Source organism: Myxocyprinus asiaticus, chromosome 9 (assembly GCF_019703515.2).
Source record: "Myxocyprinus asiaticus isolate MX2 ecotype Aquarium Trade chromosome 9, UBuf_Myxa_2, whole genome shotgun sequence".
In the NCBI taxonomy this organism is placed as follows: domain Eukaryota; kingdom Metazoa; phylum Chordata; class Actinopteri; order Cypriniformes; family Catostomidae; genus Myxocyprinus; species Myxocyprinus asiaticus.
The window spans coordinates 18,346,825-18,361,022 of NC_059352.1; the positions used below are offsets into that span (position 1 = coordinate 18,346,825).

Below are 14,198 nucleotides of genomic sequence, written 5' to 3' on the forward strand. Positions count from 1 at the left end.
TTTTGAATTCATATAGGCTGATAATATATTGCGCTTGCAAATTCCCTATGGATAATGCACAAACATGTCATAGATTTCTATAATTGTATCCAATTGTATCTGCTGATTTGGATTAAAACATCCCATAAATACTTAGCAATATAAAAAAACATTTTTTTTTATGAAATTGGAGTAGTGTGAATTTTAACTAAAGAAGTTTACAGACAAAGTACATTTGTTAAAAGTTATTTATTAAATAGTAATTAAAATACATTTGTAAAGAAAATGCATGATAAATGTAAAGAAAAAACGTGTTAAGAAAATACAATAATTTATTTATTTTCATTTTGTAAGCTTTGTATTTATTTAATTCAGGGAATAAAGCTTTCATATTGCTGAAGTGTTACACTTTTCTCCAAGTATTTTCTCAAAAGTATTTATTTATTTATTTATTAAAACTTTTGATATAAAATGAAAAGAAGAAAAAACACTGAAAGAGCTTGAGTAGAGTGATAACTGGGCACAAATGTTGATATGGTGCAGATGCTGAGGAGGTTTCTTTTCAAGTGAATGGTGATGCGAGAAAGGAGCGGACTATCTCATCTGGCCGTCGTAATAGCAGTCACACTATATGAACGCAATGCTACATTTCTGACACTGTCAGAACTTCTTTGGAGACTAAAGATCATCGCAAAAGCTATTAATTTGCCGTCGGTGAACATGTCACACTGAATGTTGTAAGATTGTCGATTTTTCCCTAAGATGACAGAAATATTTTAAGATTCCCGAAATTTGTCTCAGACGCCAGAGTCATGGCCAAAACTGTACAGTGTGCACCGGGCTTAAGTGCAAACCAAGACAGCACAGATTGTTTTGTAAGGAGAGGATACAGAAGCTATCGGTGGATGAGACTGCCAGCATTCTCCAGGGGCTCTCCCTGTCAGGATACATGCTGAAAAACAGCTAATGATTCCAATAAACATTATTGCACAGTCACATGGGCAGAGGAATACAACGATTAGGCTTTGTATATAATAAAATCATAACAAGTGCATATTGTTCTTCTGTGGGGTCTAAAAGTCTGAGAGCACATTTTTGTATTTAATAAAGAAAATTAATTACAAATTATTTTATCAAGGTAATAATTTGAGTGAAACATTAAATTGAAAAATTTACATGAATTTCAGAATTTCTTAATATATGGTATGAATATGGTATATGGTATAACATTTATTATTCATATGTCCTCATTTTTCTTTGTTTACATTTTATTTTAACTTTGAATTTGAATTGCAAATGTTTAATGTGGGCTTAGACCTTTGGACACCACTGTATATAATGAAAGCACTTTATAAATGTTGATCAAGTCTGCCGGCTGTATAACTTACTGAACAAAGAACAACGATGACAAAAATGGTGATGACTTGTTGTTCCAAAGCAATACCCATAAAAACAAATTTAGGCACTTGTTATGCCCTCTGCTTCTGAACAGAAACTCAATTAATGTGTCAGTCAGAAGTGTGCAATGCTTTCGCAATTAATTCTTTACAGCTAAGATCTTCCAACAACACTTGCGATGTGAGTTGCTGCAGTAAAAATTTTTCCACAACCATTTAATGTTTTCAGCCTTACTATACTCAGCTTTATTACTATACACAAAGTTACATTAAGGGTTTTAACATTTAACCTTTGGTTACACCATTACACATAGTGATCTGGGATTAGAGCTATGGCATACCTGATGGGGGACAATAGTTTGAAATAATTTTCAGATTTCTCTATCGATGTGATGTGGGAGAGACTGGTCACCTCACTGCCCAGCCTGCACCTCCTCTCCAGTTCAGTAGAGCTCACCTCCCATGAATCCTCTCCAGGCCGTAGGCTGGCGTCATGCAGTGTCTTGTAGGTTATGCTGCACAACACGTTCAAGCAGAAAGAACATCATTCCACAAAGTCATTGGGTTCATTTTTCACAAAATAATTGACAAACACGTTTTTTTTGTTTTGTTTTTTTACTATTTCATATCTATCCCATTTCATAAGTTAATGCTAAAATGTCATTTAAATTTTATAATAATTTAACAATAACAAAAATACACATGTACAACTTTACAATAAGGTTCTATATGTTAACATTAGTAAAAGTGGTAACACTTTATAATAAGGTTCCATTTGTTAACATTAGTTAACATGAACTAATAATGAACAATACTTTTACAGCATTTACTAATTAATGTTAAGTTTCAACATACTAATACATTTTTTAAATAAAAAGTTATATTAGTTAACATTAGTTAATGCATTATGAACTAATAATGAACAATTGTATTTTTATTAACTAACATTAACTAAGATTAATAAATGCTTTAAAAATATATTGTTCAGTGCTTGTTCATGATACCTAATACATTAATTAATGTTAACAAATGGAACCTTGTTGTAAAGTGTTATCGTAAAAGCGTTAGGTATCATAACAATACCTACACGAACGAACAATGAAAAACATTTTTACAGCATTTATTTATGTTGGTTAAGGTTAATTCATAAAACATGTACATTGTTTATGTTAGTTCATAGTACATATGCAACTTTTAATGTAAAAAAATTTATACGTATGTTCAAATTAACAGTAACCAGCATAATCTAGTGCTGTAAAAGTATTGCTCATTGTTAGTTTGTGTTAGTAACTAAGGTAGTTTATTAATGTTAATGAATACAACCTTATTATAAAATGTAACCAATATAGAAATAGATGTAACACGTTTTTGGAATGCATTATTACTGTGTGGGAAGCAAACATCAAGTATTTTATTTTCAACTATTCAATATTGTTGAAGTATGAATTATTTATTGCTTTACATTTTTAAATCATTTAGTTGTTTTTAAAGCTATTTTCCTGAGAATGTGTCCTTGATTCACCCCTGTCTCCCTACTGGAACTATTAAAGTGTTAGTTCATCCAAAAATAAAAATTCTCTCATTATTAACTCACCGTCATGCCATTCCAGATGAGTATGGCTTTCTTCTGCTGAACACAAACAAACATTTTTGAAAGAATATTTCAGCTGTGTAGGTCCTCACAATGCAAGTGAAAGGGTACCAACAAAATTTCCAAAATGCACATAAAGGCAGTATAAAAGTAATCCATAAGACTCCAGTGGTTAAATGTATATCTTCAGAAGCGATATGATAGGTGTGGGTGAGAAATAGATCAATATTTACGTCCTTTTTTACTAAAAATTCTTAAGAATGTGAAAGTGGAGATTGATAGTAAAAAAAGGACTTAAATATTGATCTGTTTCTCACCCACACCTATCATATCACTTCTGATGATCTAGATTTAACCACTGGAGTCTTATGGATTACTTTTATGCTGCCATTATATCCTTTTGGAGCTTCAAAATTTTGGTACCCATTCACTTGCATTGTGAGGACCTACAAAGCTGAAATATTCTTCAAAAAAAAAAAAAGAGAGAACAGAAGACAGAAGAAATAAAGTCATACACATCTGGAATGGCATGAGGGTGAGTAAATAAATAGATATTTTTAATTTTTGGGTGAACTATCCCTTTAAGCCAATGATTTATAAACTCTATTGAAGAGTCATAAGGATTACACCTGTATTTCAATTACAGTCACAGTGCTAGAATTAGATCAAGACGTTGTCAGTGTGATTTGTTGGGATAATATTGTGTTCTCTTTAAAGCTGAATATTCCATCTTCATAAATAGAATATAACATTTACTGATAGGTCTTTTGGCATGTTACAACACCCAGAGTTATTGGAAAGCAGTGTTCTCATTGCTAATGGAAAGGCATAGGATCAACAACAAGTTTTAAATGTATTCATTGTTTCTCAATGCTATCATAATAGCCCACTGAGATATGAGAGCCTATTTAGGGTAAACTGTTGTCATAATGCTAACATGGCTGGTAGCTATCTACTGCCCTCATTAATACTTTTCTCATTTCCTCTGAAAGGCAGTGATCTGAATGCAAATAGTGCAAGTATATTGTGCTCTCAGATGGAATAATGTATCTTGTTGCCTATAATCAAAAGAAAAGCCTCTAGTTATGTCTAGGCCCTCAACATTTCTGCGTCCTCTCTTAGCTTGAATTCACTAAAGAATTGTGTAGCATAAGAGGCTTTTAGCACCTGTCGTTTGTCTCAGCATACGCTTAATCCTGTTGCATGGTTGCTATTAGCATTTAGATGACTGATTGCTTTCTAATGTTAAAGCTGCAGAAGTGAATCTGTCATGATGTTTTACTTTGTCAGATGATACTAAAGGTTAGCCAAGAGGGAATGGCTGTTTACAGCTAGATTTAAAGGTGAAGTATGTAAATTCTGTGCCACTAGTATCGCTAACTGTCAAAATATTGTTAATTGCTGATTGTTAATGTTGATGCCAAAAAGGTTTCCCTAACACCTCCCTACCCTACCATTGTTCGGACAAGCTAGTCAATTTCACCACTAAACAGATAGTCCTGCCCCAAACTAATGCCACTGGTTCAGCAAGAAGATGTCATAGTGTTTACACTGTTCAGGAAGTCAACCTACAAATTGCTTACTTATATACAGATATTGCTGTGCATTAAGTGTTACATGAAAAAAAAAATTTATTTGTACAAAAACACGAAATAATTTGTATGCAAAAAATTTTTTTATTAATGGATATGGTGTGGTTTATTATTCCTAACATATTCCTGACTGACACAAATTGAGAGAAATTACACAGTGAAAATTTCCATTGAAAGTCTAGGATCAATTTCAATGTATGTGTGGGAATCAACAACTCAACAAAGTGTTGATACTTCACTGCAGGCAGTGTTTAGTTTAATTAAAAAGTACATAGAGGTCAAGACCACTTCCAGATATCAAAATGCCATACATCATGTGTGGAACTGTGTTTGCCTTCAACCAGGTAAAATATGAAGTAATTTTTAGAAATGTAGGTCACAAAACCACTTTTTCTCATTACTGAATGAGAATAAGGTCGGTAATTACAAACCCCAAGGCAATATTCATACAGCTGTTCTGCAGGAGTCTGCTTGACTAAAGCCAAGTCAATAGCTTGGTATCCAGGACTTTGGAAGAAATAGTAAGTGTGGAATGCTGGACACTGTATGTGCGGAAGGGGCGGAGCTTCCTGGCTGCGTTGCTGGTCTGACAAAACAAATTTTAAAGCTACACTAAGATTTTTGTGTTACAAAATGTAATTAATAAGCAAGTACAACAACAATCCATCTTCCAAACCATGTTTTGCCTTACCCCGATTCACTATGGTAAGTCTATAATAATGATTTATATTTTAGAGGTGTCTGGACCAATTTGTCGGGAAATTGCATACTTCCGTCATTCATCCGTGCATGTTTACGTCATGTCCGTAAAGAAAGGAAGGTCCAGCTACAACAGCGCATGTATATGTGTGGTAGTTGTTTGAAGCTGAAAGCTTGTGGCCACAACAGTTGAGCCACACTGACTATGGATAATTCAAAAAGGCAACCCTTTTGGGAATCGCCCGTTTTCAAAATAAAAAAACCTCGAACCGAGTAGAGTCTGCAACCAAAAAGGGAAAGTAACAGAGCCCGTAATAAAACACGAAGCAACATCGGATTGACTTTTCAGAGGTAGCGACAACAGGTAGCTCTCTTAGCAAGGTAGTTCGTTAGATAGTGTTAGCCACTCTAATGGTGCATTTTATTATGGATTGTGATATTGCAGTGCTTTCAATTTCATTTTCGAGGAAGGAAAAAATTTACTTTTATGCTAGTAATAATGCCAGTCTCTAAACCAGTCACTACCTTGGTCTATTTGCCTGCTAGCAAAGTTATAATAGATTCCACTGTTTGATTTTATCTGATATGACTAGCAATCGTTGTGTCTAATGTCATTGTTGCCTAACTTTTGTAATGCTATTTATTTTAAAACAACTGTTTTCAATAAGACAAAACAACATTGGAAGTTATGCTACTTTAGGGTGACCATACGACCTCTTTTTCTGAATGGAAACAATGCCTAAACGAAAGTGCAAATTTACAGAAGATTTGCACAAAAATTCCCATGCTTTCGTCCAGGTCGAGATCCATGGGAAGCAGAATGTATGACATGTAAAGCTGGCACTTATGTGTCAGTTGCTAATAAAGGTGCAAGTGATTTAGAAGCACACATTAGCTCTGCGAAGCATTAAGGTTCAGCAAAAGGTGAAAGTTCATCAGGTAAATTAACAGACTACTTTTTGCGACCAGGTAAAATTTTTATCACATTGCTTCATTTTCCATGGCCATTCAAAATAATAGTAATAGTAAATGAAGGTATACTCATGGCATCAAATATTTTATTTTAGTACATGGATATTCAAAAGAATGTTGGACATTTTTATTTATTTATATATATTTATGTTATGCTAATAGAGTGTCTTTTTGACTGTATTAAAGTTTGCATTCATAGTAACACTGTTTTTAACCCTATTATTCCACGAGGCGAAAAAAAAAAGGTGTCCTCTTTTTGGAAAACCACAATATGGTCACCCTAATTATTTGGAAACAGCTACTATCTATACATCTTTATAATGACTTTCAATAGAAACATTAGAAACATAACATTATATAATGCTTGACAGATGATTAAAGTACATTCAAATAGTTAAAAATGTCATTTACTTATGATTCATGTCATACTGACAGCCTCCTTGGAATGCCATTAACACAGACAAACAGAGAGATACAAACAGTGAAGCATCCTAGTGTTATACGAAATATCAGCATTATTGGAACAAATGTTGTCCAATCAGATTAGAGGTCCGGGACTAACTGTTGTTATTTGTTTGTTCGAAATTGTAAATATTAATGTGGTGGATTGATGAGATAGATGCCTGATGGTTTTTATGGCTTTATACATATAGTAAATCTTGTATTTTTTTATTGTTAGGTGGGCCAAAAAAATTAGACGTCAAAAGAAATTAAATAAAGAAAAAACAAACCATCATTGAATTCTGATGAAAACAAATAAAAACATGATCAAACCAGTGTTAAAAATAAAATAAAGTACAGTAAATAATGAGGAAATGCACACAGGCTCACCATTCCATGTGGTTGGTCTGAGTGGATTTGCCTTTGAGGAGGTTTACCATGCTGAAGCTGTGCCTGAGGGCAACGAGAGGACCTATTAAATCGGAGCATGATGTCTTTCATAAATAACATCTCAGCCACATTTAGAAATCAATTCTTGGCATTCATTTTTAATGAATGTTCTATAAAAAACTGGCAGCTGAAATAAAATGGAACTAAAAGTCTTTGAGCAGAACTTAAAGTCCTTCTTCTGGTCAGCTTAGAGGATGTTACTCTGTTTAGACACCTTTACAGCACCATCAAAACTCTTGCTCTTGGCTCAATGTATCAAACAAAGTCTGTTACATGACAGTAACATAAATGTGTCTTAAAGGAATAGTTCACACAAAAACTGAAAATTAATTTCCTTCCAAACTGGTATAACTTTCCTTTCTCCATAGAACACAAAAGGCAAATTTTTCATTTAAAAAAATGAATGAGGATTTCATGGGGCTGTCAAGCTCCAAAATTACAAAAATGCACCATAAAAGTATCTAAAAAGTCTAAAAAGTGGTCCAAATGACTATGTTCCAAGACTTCTCAAGCCATACTACAGCTTTGTGCGAGAAACAGACAGAAATTTAAGTATTTATTTAAAGATAATCTTTCCCTCTAGTGTAGTGTTTCTCAATCCTGTCCTGGAGTACCACTAACACTACACATTTTGGATGTCTCCCTTATTTGACATACTCAATTTAGATCAAAGTACATTCTGCTAATGAGCTAATCAGTAGAATCAGGTGTGTTGAATTAAAGAGACATCCAAAATGTGTTGTGTTAGTGGTACTCCAGGAAAGGATTGAGAAACACTGCTCTAGTGACTGTTAACATTTGCAACACGATAATAGAACTAGTGAGTTGAACTTGTGAACCGAATCTGTCTGATTCAGGAATTACTTTTATGAACCGGTTTTGTGAACTGTATCAACAGATTCAGTGAAAAGATTTGACTCAAAAGAACAATTCGTTCACAAACTGGAAATCATTACTTCTCTAATGTGGATGTCAAGATTTTAAGTGAATAACTTACATTTACTAACTGAAATTTCCATCTGTTCCTCACATAAAGTTATTGTTTGACTTCAGAAGGCTTGGAAAATAGCACACAAGTTTTGTAGCTTGACAGCCCCAGTTCTTATTCACTTTCATTATATGGAAAGGAGGATATTCTTCAGAAAATCACCTTTTGTGTTCCACAGAAGAAAGAAAGTCATAGGTGTTTGGAAGGCGAGTAAATACTGACAGAATTTTAATTTTGGGGTGAACTATTCCTTTAATGCCATAATCAGATTTTGCAAGGATTAACAGGTACTGCTAAGCTTTACAAAAAAAGATTAATGCACGATTTACACAGCATTTCTTTGGTTAATGATCTCAGGCAATAATTCTTCCACATACTGCCTCTCCTTTCTCTACCTTCTGATTCGTTGCATCTTTCCTACAACTGTCTCTGTTTGATGGTTTCTTGATGATTTAACTCGCAGCTTATAACTCGTCAGGGTGGATGAGCAATTACATTTAATCACTTAACACATGCCATGTTTCTAAGATTAAATTATTAATCAAAGAAATGGGGAATATAATGCATCTAATAACTGCTATCCTGACCCAAATATCTCTCAAGTTGCTTCAACATCTACATGCTGTCTCTATAGCAACATGTTTACAGGGTCATGTATAATTCTGTACAATAATAGTTTTGGCCTATATTGCTAACATCTTTTATTTTCATGATGCACATTTAAATAATATTATACAACAGTTCGGTAATTAATCTTCTTAACCTCCACAGAAAAGTACTGTCACGGCTCCGGTGAGTTTGTCGGTTTGTTTTGTTATCTCTCTCCCTCATGTTTTGCAGGCACTGCTGGCATGCATGATCAGTGTTTCCATGGGAACACTGATTGTTCCCAGGGGAATGCTGATCATGCCACTAATTAGCGTGCTAGCAGCACCTTGTTCTCCGCTGATTCACTCCCTACTTAATCCCTTCATGTTGTCAGTATCTTGGCTAGATTGTTGTTTGGTGTGAAGTAACTTATCTCACTCTCTCTGCCTAGTTGGTCCTGTCTCGTGTATCTGTTTGGTTGGCCATCTCTGCCCGCATGTCGGGAGTGTGGTTGCCTTCCAGTTTGCTGTACGCTTGTTCTCTGTGCTCACGAATCTTCAACGGAGGATTCCTCATCTCTGCCCACGTGTCGGGAGAGTGATTACCTTCCAGTCTGCTGTGCGCTTTTTCTCTGCACCTCACACCACTTCAACGGAGGATTCCTCACGAATCTGCTCCTGACTACCACGATGCACACACTCGCCTACGAACACATTATTCCATTGTGCGGCCAAGGCACACACACATCCACAAACTTCTCCCCTGCTACTGCAGCCGGTCCCAGGTTCTCCACTCTTCGCCAGCACAGCTTAAGTTGTTATTTATTGTTAATAAATCCTTTGATGCTGGTCTCACTCAGGAAGCACCCTCACCAGCTCCAGCGGTTCCCCATGTATCTGGGCGCTCAGAGGCTCATATCCCTCCTCCAACCTCGTTTCCAGGTGAGGCAGGATCCTGTAGCACATTCCTTTCACAGTGTTCCTTGTTCTTCACGTTACAGCCATCTGCTTTCCCATCAGAGACAATGAAGCTGGCTTGCGTAATCACACTCCTCACTAGAAGGACCGGTGAATGGGGGACAACCATGTGGGACAACAGACATCCCTGTTGCGCTTCATTTCACGCCTTCTCCACGGAACTCTGCAGACCTTGATTGCTTGGCTCAAGGTCGAGAGGCGGCGAGGCTCTTATCCAGACTGTCTCAGGGAGATCGGCGAGTCTCAGACTACGCAATTGAGTTCCGCACCCTGGCTGCTTCTTGTGAGTGGAACAATTACGCCATGTGGGACCAGTTTCTGCATGGGCTTTCCGACGACATCCAGGATGAAATCTATTCTTTGGATCTGCCTCCACGCCTCAATGATTTGGGGATCTGGCCATCCAAGTAGATCAACATCTGGCCCTACCCCGTCAATGCCGCTCAACCCACTTGGGTGGCTGGCCATCCAACCCAGTCCACCGTTTCGGCCAGGTCACCAGAATCACGGCCCGATGCAGAGCCCATGCAAGTCAGGAGAACTCAGATCTCACATAAGGTGAAGCAGAGATGCCTCGTTCAAAGATTATGCTTTCATTGTGCCCAGTCTGGTCATTTCTCTGCTTCCTGTCAGGTAAAAGACACCACTCATCAGTAGGTGGGGGGTTACTGGTGAGCACAACACTCTTGGACAAAGCACCCGGATTATGCACACTTCTTCCGGCTCAGCTGCAGTATGGATCTACCAGTCACATGGTCTCAGCCCTGGTGGATTCCGGAGCCAAAGGGAACTTTATGGACATCGACTTGGCTTCCGAATGGCAGGTTCCTATGGTCCAGTTGGATAAACCTATCACCGCCCACACCCTCAGTGGCACGCCCCTGTCCATCATTGTGTTTCATTGCAGGATGAACCAGTGGATTTATCTGGAGTACCACTGACATACCATGACTTGAGGACAGTGTTCAGTCGGTCCCGCACCACGACCCTTCCTCCTCATCGCCCGTACGACTGTGTGATTGAATTGCTTCCTGGCACTTCACCTCCTCGGGGATGGCTGTATTCGCTCTCTGCTCCTGAGAGGGATGCCATGAACAGGTATATCAATGATTTTCTAACAGACAGTCTCATCTGCCCTTCCTCATCGCCGGCAGGGGCGGGGTTCTTCTTCGTGGAGAAGAAAGATGGCTCACTTAGACCCTGTATAAATTATCAGGGGCTGAATGACATCACGGTGAAGAATTGTTATCCTTTGCCGTTGATGTCCTCAGCTTTCGAACTCTTGCAGGGAGTGTCCATCTTTATGAAGTTGGACCTACGCAATGCTTATCACCTGTTTTGATCAGGAAGGGGGATGAGTGGAAGATGGCTTTTAACATCCAAAGGGGGCACTTTGAATATTTAGTTATGGCTTTTGGATTGGTCAACGCCCCCGCCGTCTTCCAGGGGCTCGTAAATGACGTGCTCAGAGACATGGTTGATCGTTTTGTGTTTGTTTATCTAGATGATATTCTGATCTTCTCCCAGAATATCCAGGACCATTTTCAGCATGTCAAGCAGGTGCTTCAGCGACTGCTAGAGAATTGGCTGTTCGTCAAGGCGGTGAAGTGCCCTTTTCATGCACAGTCGGTTCCGTTCCTGGGGTTCCTGGGGTTCATCGTTTTGTCAAAGGGAGTGTGCATGGACCCTGCCAAGGTCAGAGCCATCTCTGATTGGCCAACCCCAGATTCTCGCAAGGCATTGCAGAGGTTTCTGGGGTTCGTTCATTTCTATCGGAAGTTTATTTGGAATTACTGCCAACTCACTGTGCCTCTGACGGATCTCACCTCCACCCGCACTGATTTTTGTTGGTCCCCGCGGGCCGAGGTTGTGTTTACTAAATTAAAGAAGCGGTTTTCTACAGCATGTATCCTAGTAACTCCTGACCCTGCATGTCAGTTTGTGGTGGAGGCGGATGCGTCTAAGGTTGCTATTGGAGTGGTCCTGTCACAGCGCTCTTCCTCGGACGGAAAGATGCATCAGTGTGCCTTTTTTTTGCACAGCTTAACACCAGCAGAATGGAACTACGACATCGGTAACAGAATTTCTGGCTGTCCGGCTGGCTTTGGCCGACTGGCGTCATTGGTTAGAGGGTTTGGGGGTATCTTTCGTGGTCTGGACTGATCATAAGAACCTAAAGTACATTCAACGTCTGGTGGAGGGGCAGAGGGTTCCAGTACCTGATTGACTAGGAAGGTTATGGACCTGAGGAGAGATGTTGGGTCCCGGCTCGGGACATCCTGGACCACGCCCTCATAGACCAGTTACACCTCTGGCAAAGTAATTCTGCTGGGGACACTAGGAGGCGTCCCTGGGTGGTGGTGGTACTGTCACGGCTCTGGTGAGTTTGTCGGTTTGTTCTGTTTGTTTTGTTATTTCTCTCCCTCATGTTTCACAGGCGCTGCCGGCATGCATGATCAGTGTTTCCATGGGAACACTGATTGTTCCCAGGGGGACGCTGATCATGCCACTAATTAGCGTGCTAGCAGCACCTGGTTCTCTGTTGATTCACTCCCTACTTAATCCCTTCATGTTGTCATGTTGTTGGTGTGAAGTAACTTATCTCACTCTCTCTGCCTAGTTGGTCCTTTCTCATGTATCTGTTTCGTTGGCCGTCTCTGCCCGCATGTCGGGAGTATGGTTGCCTTCCAGTTTGCTGTACGCATGTTCTCTGTGCTCACGAATCTTCAACAGAAGATTCCTCATCTCTGCCCACGTGTCGGGAGAGTGATTACCTTCCAGTCTGCTGTGCGCTTTTTCTCTGCACCTCACACCACTTCAACGGAGGATTCCTCACGAATCTGCTCCTGACTACCACGATGCACACACTTGCCTACGAACACATTATTCACAGAGTCCTCACGGATCACGGATCCATTGTGCGGCCAAGGCACACACACATCCACAAACTTCTCCCCTGCTACTGCAGCCGGTGCCAGGTTCTCCACTCTTCGCCAGCACAGCTTAAGTTGCTATTTATTGTTAATAAATCCTTTGAACCTCTGCTCTTGGGTCTCCTTGTTTCGCTCTTGCTGTGTAACAAGCACAGCTTTATTAAGTCATAAAGCAAACATTTCACACCCCATAATTAATGAAAAAACAACTGCTAATTCAATAAAAGTAAAAGGGAGAAAAGGTTCTGAGCTATTACTCAAAGAAACCAGTGTTGTGATTCTAGTTGTCCTGCAAGCCAATTATTTGAGCTTCTCAAGTAATACCTTAATCTTAAAAAATTATCTGTCTGACATAATTAATGATAGTCTGAACTATTCAAATGGCAAAGTCCCCCTTATCTCTTCAGTGGGCTCTGGGTTTGTGTGTGTGCGTGGGAGCGTGCGTGCTTGTGCACGCTCCAGACAAAACATAATAGCTCTGGCCTCCTGGAGCTATATCCTGGTGTTGAGTTTTGGCAATAGGGAGATTAGACAGGATATTTCAAGGCATTTAATCCCTCTCTCTGCAGTTACACAACGAAGAGGAGATTTGAAATGTTAGCTCAATGAATGCTGGATTTATAAATGAAGCAAAGCCTCCTCTTATTGTGCTGAATCTGTGTGTGTGAGGTCCATATGAGAGTGAAACGAGAGAGGTGGGAGTATACAGAGCCCTGTAGGACACCTAGCATCCTCTTAGATCTGGCCTAGAAGTCCAATTTAATAATTACTGAGCCACTCAATGCCACTGAATGAACATAATAGAGTACTGTTTGCAAAATGGAGATTTTTCAGAATATCAGAACAAAACAGTTCCAAATTTGTTGCATTCTGTTAATTACCTCAATTTAAATTCAGGAATTTATTTGGAATTTATAAGCATTCTCAATTAAGTTCTAAATGAATCCACAATCCTGAGCAGCACAGCAGATTTAAAAAAATAATTATATATATTTGAATGCTTGTAACATTGTACTAACATTGTTCTAGCTTGAACATATTCCCAGGAAGGAAGAGAGGGGAAAAAAGCTATTAACATTTTTCTTTAGTAAAATAATCCATGTGATGTGATCAGCTAATTTCACTGAGAGCAGCAGTGATCATTAAAGGATTCCTGGAGAAAGCAGTCATGAGAGTGGAAGAAGATCTCATCTCATGCATGACTAACAATTAATCACACACTGGCTGATCTAAAACTTTAGAGTCTAATCTCAAATGTATCACCACAAGCTTGAGATTAAGACCCCTATCCTCATATTCTTCTCTTTCACACACACACACATACACATTTTTTCTTACACAGACACACATACACATGCATTTGCAATGACGTTACTACAATAATGTGACTCCACGTGTGAGCAGCAATCCTCTTTGGAGTCAATTAGCAGCTGTTTCACACAGAAAAGCTCCCACTAAGGGTTCTGGAGACCTTTATGCCAAATGCGTTCAGTCGAGTGTCAGCCTTAACTGTGAAAGTGCACTGTTAAATTGAAATTTAAAAGCACATTTTGCATTGAGATTCTTTTCCACTAAATAATTAATTATCTCA

At 38.6% G+C, this 14,198-nt stretch overlaps 1 pseudogene; it reads right to left on the bottom strand.

Annotated features, from left to right (window-relative positions):
* The window catches only part of LOC127446417 (P protein-like), a 232,729-nt pseudogene that overhangs the window by 196,028 nt on the left and 22,503 nt on the right, over nt 1-14,198 (bottom strand).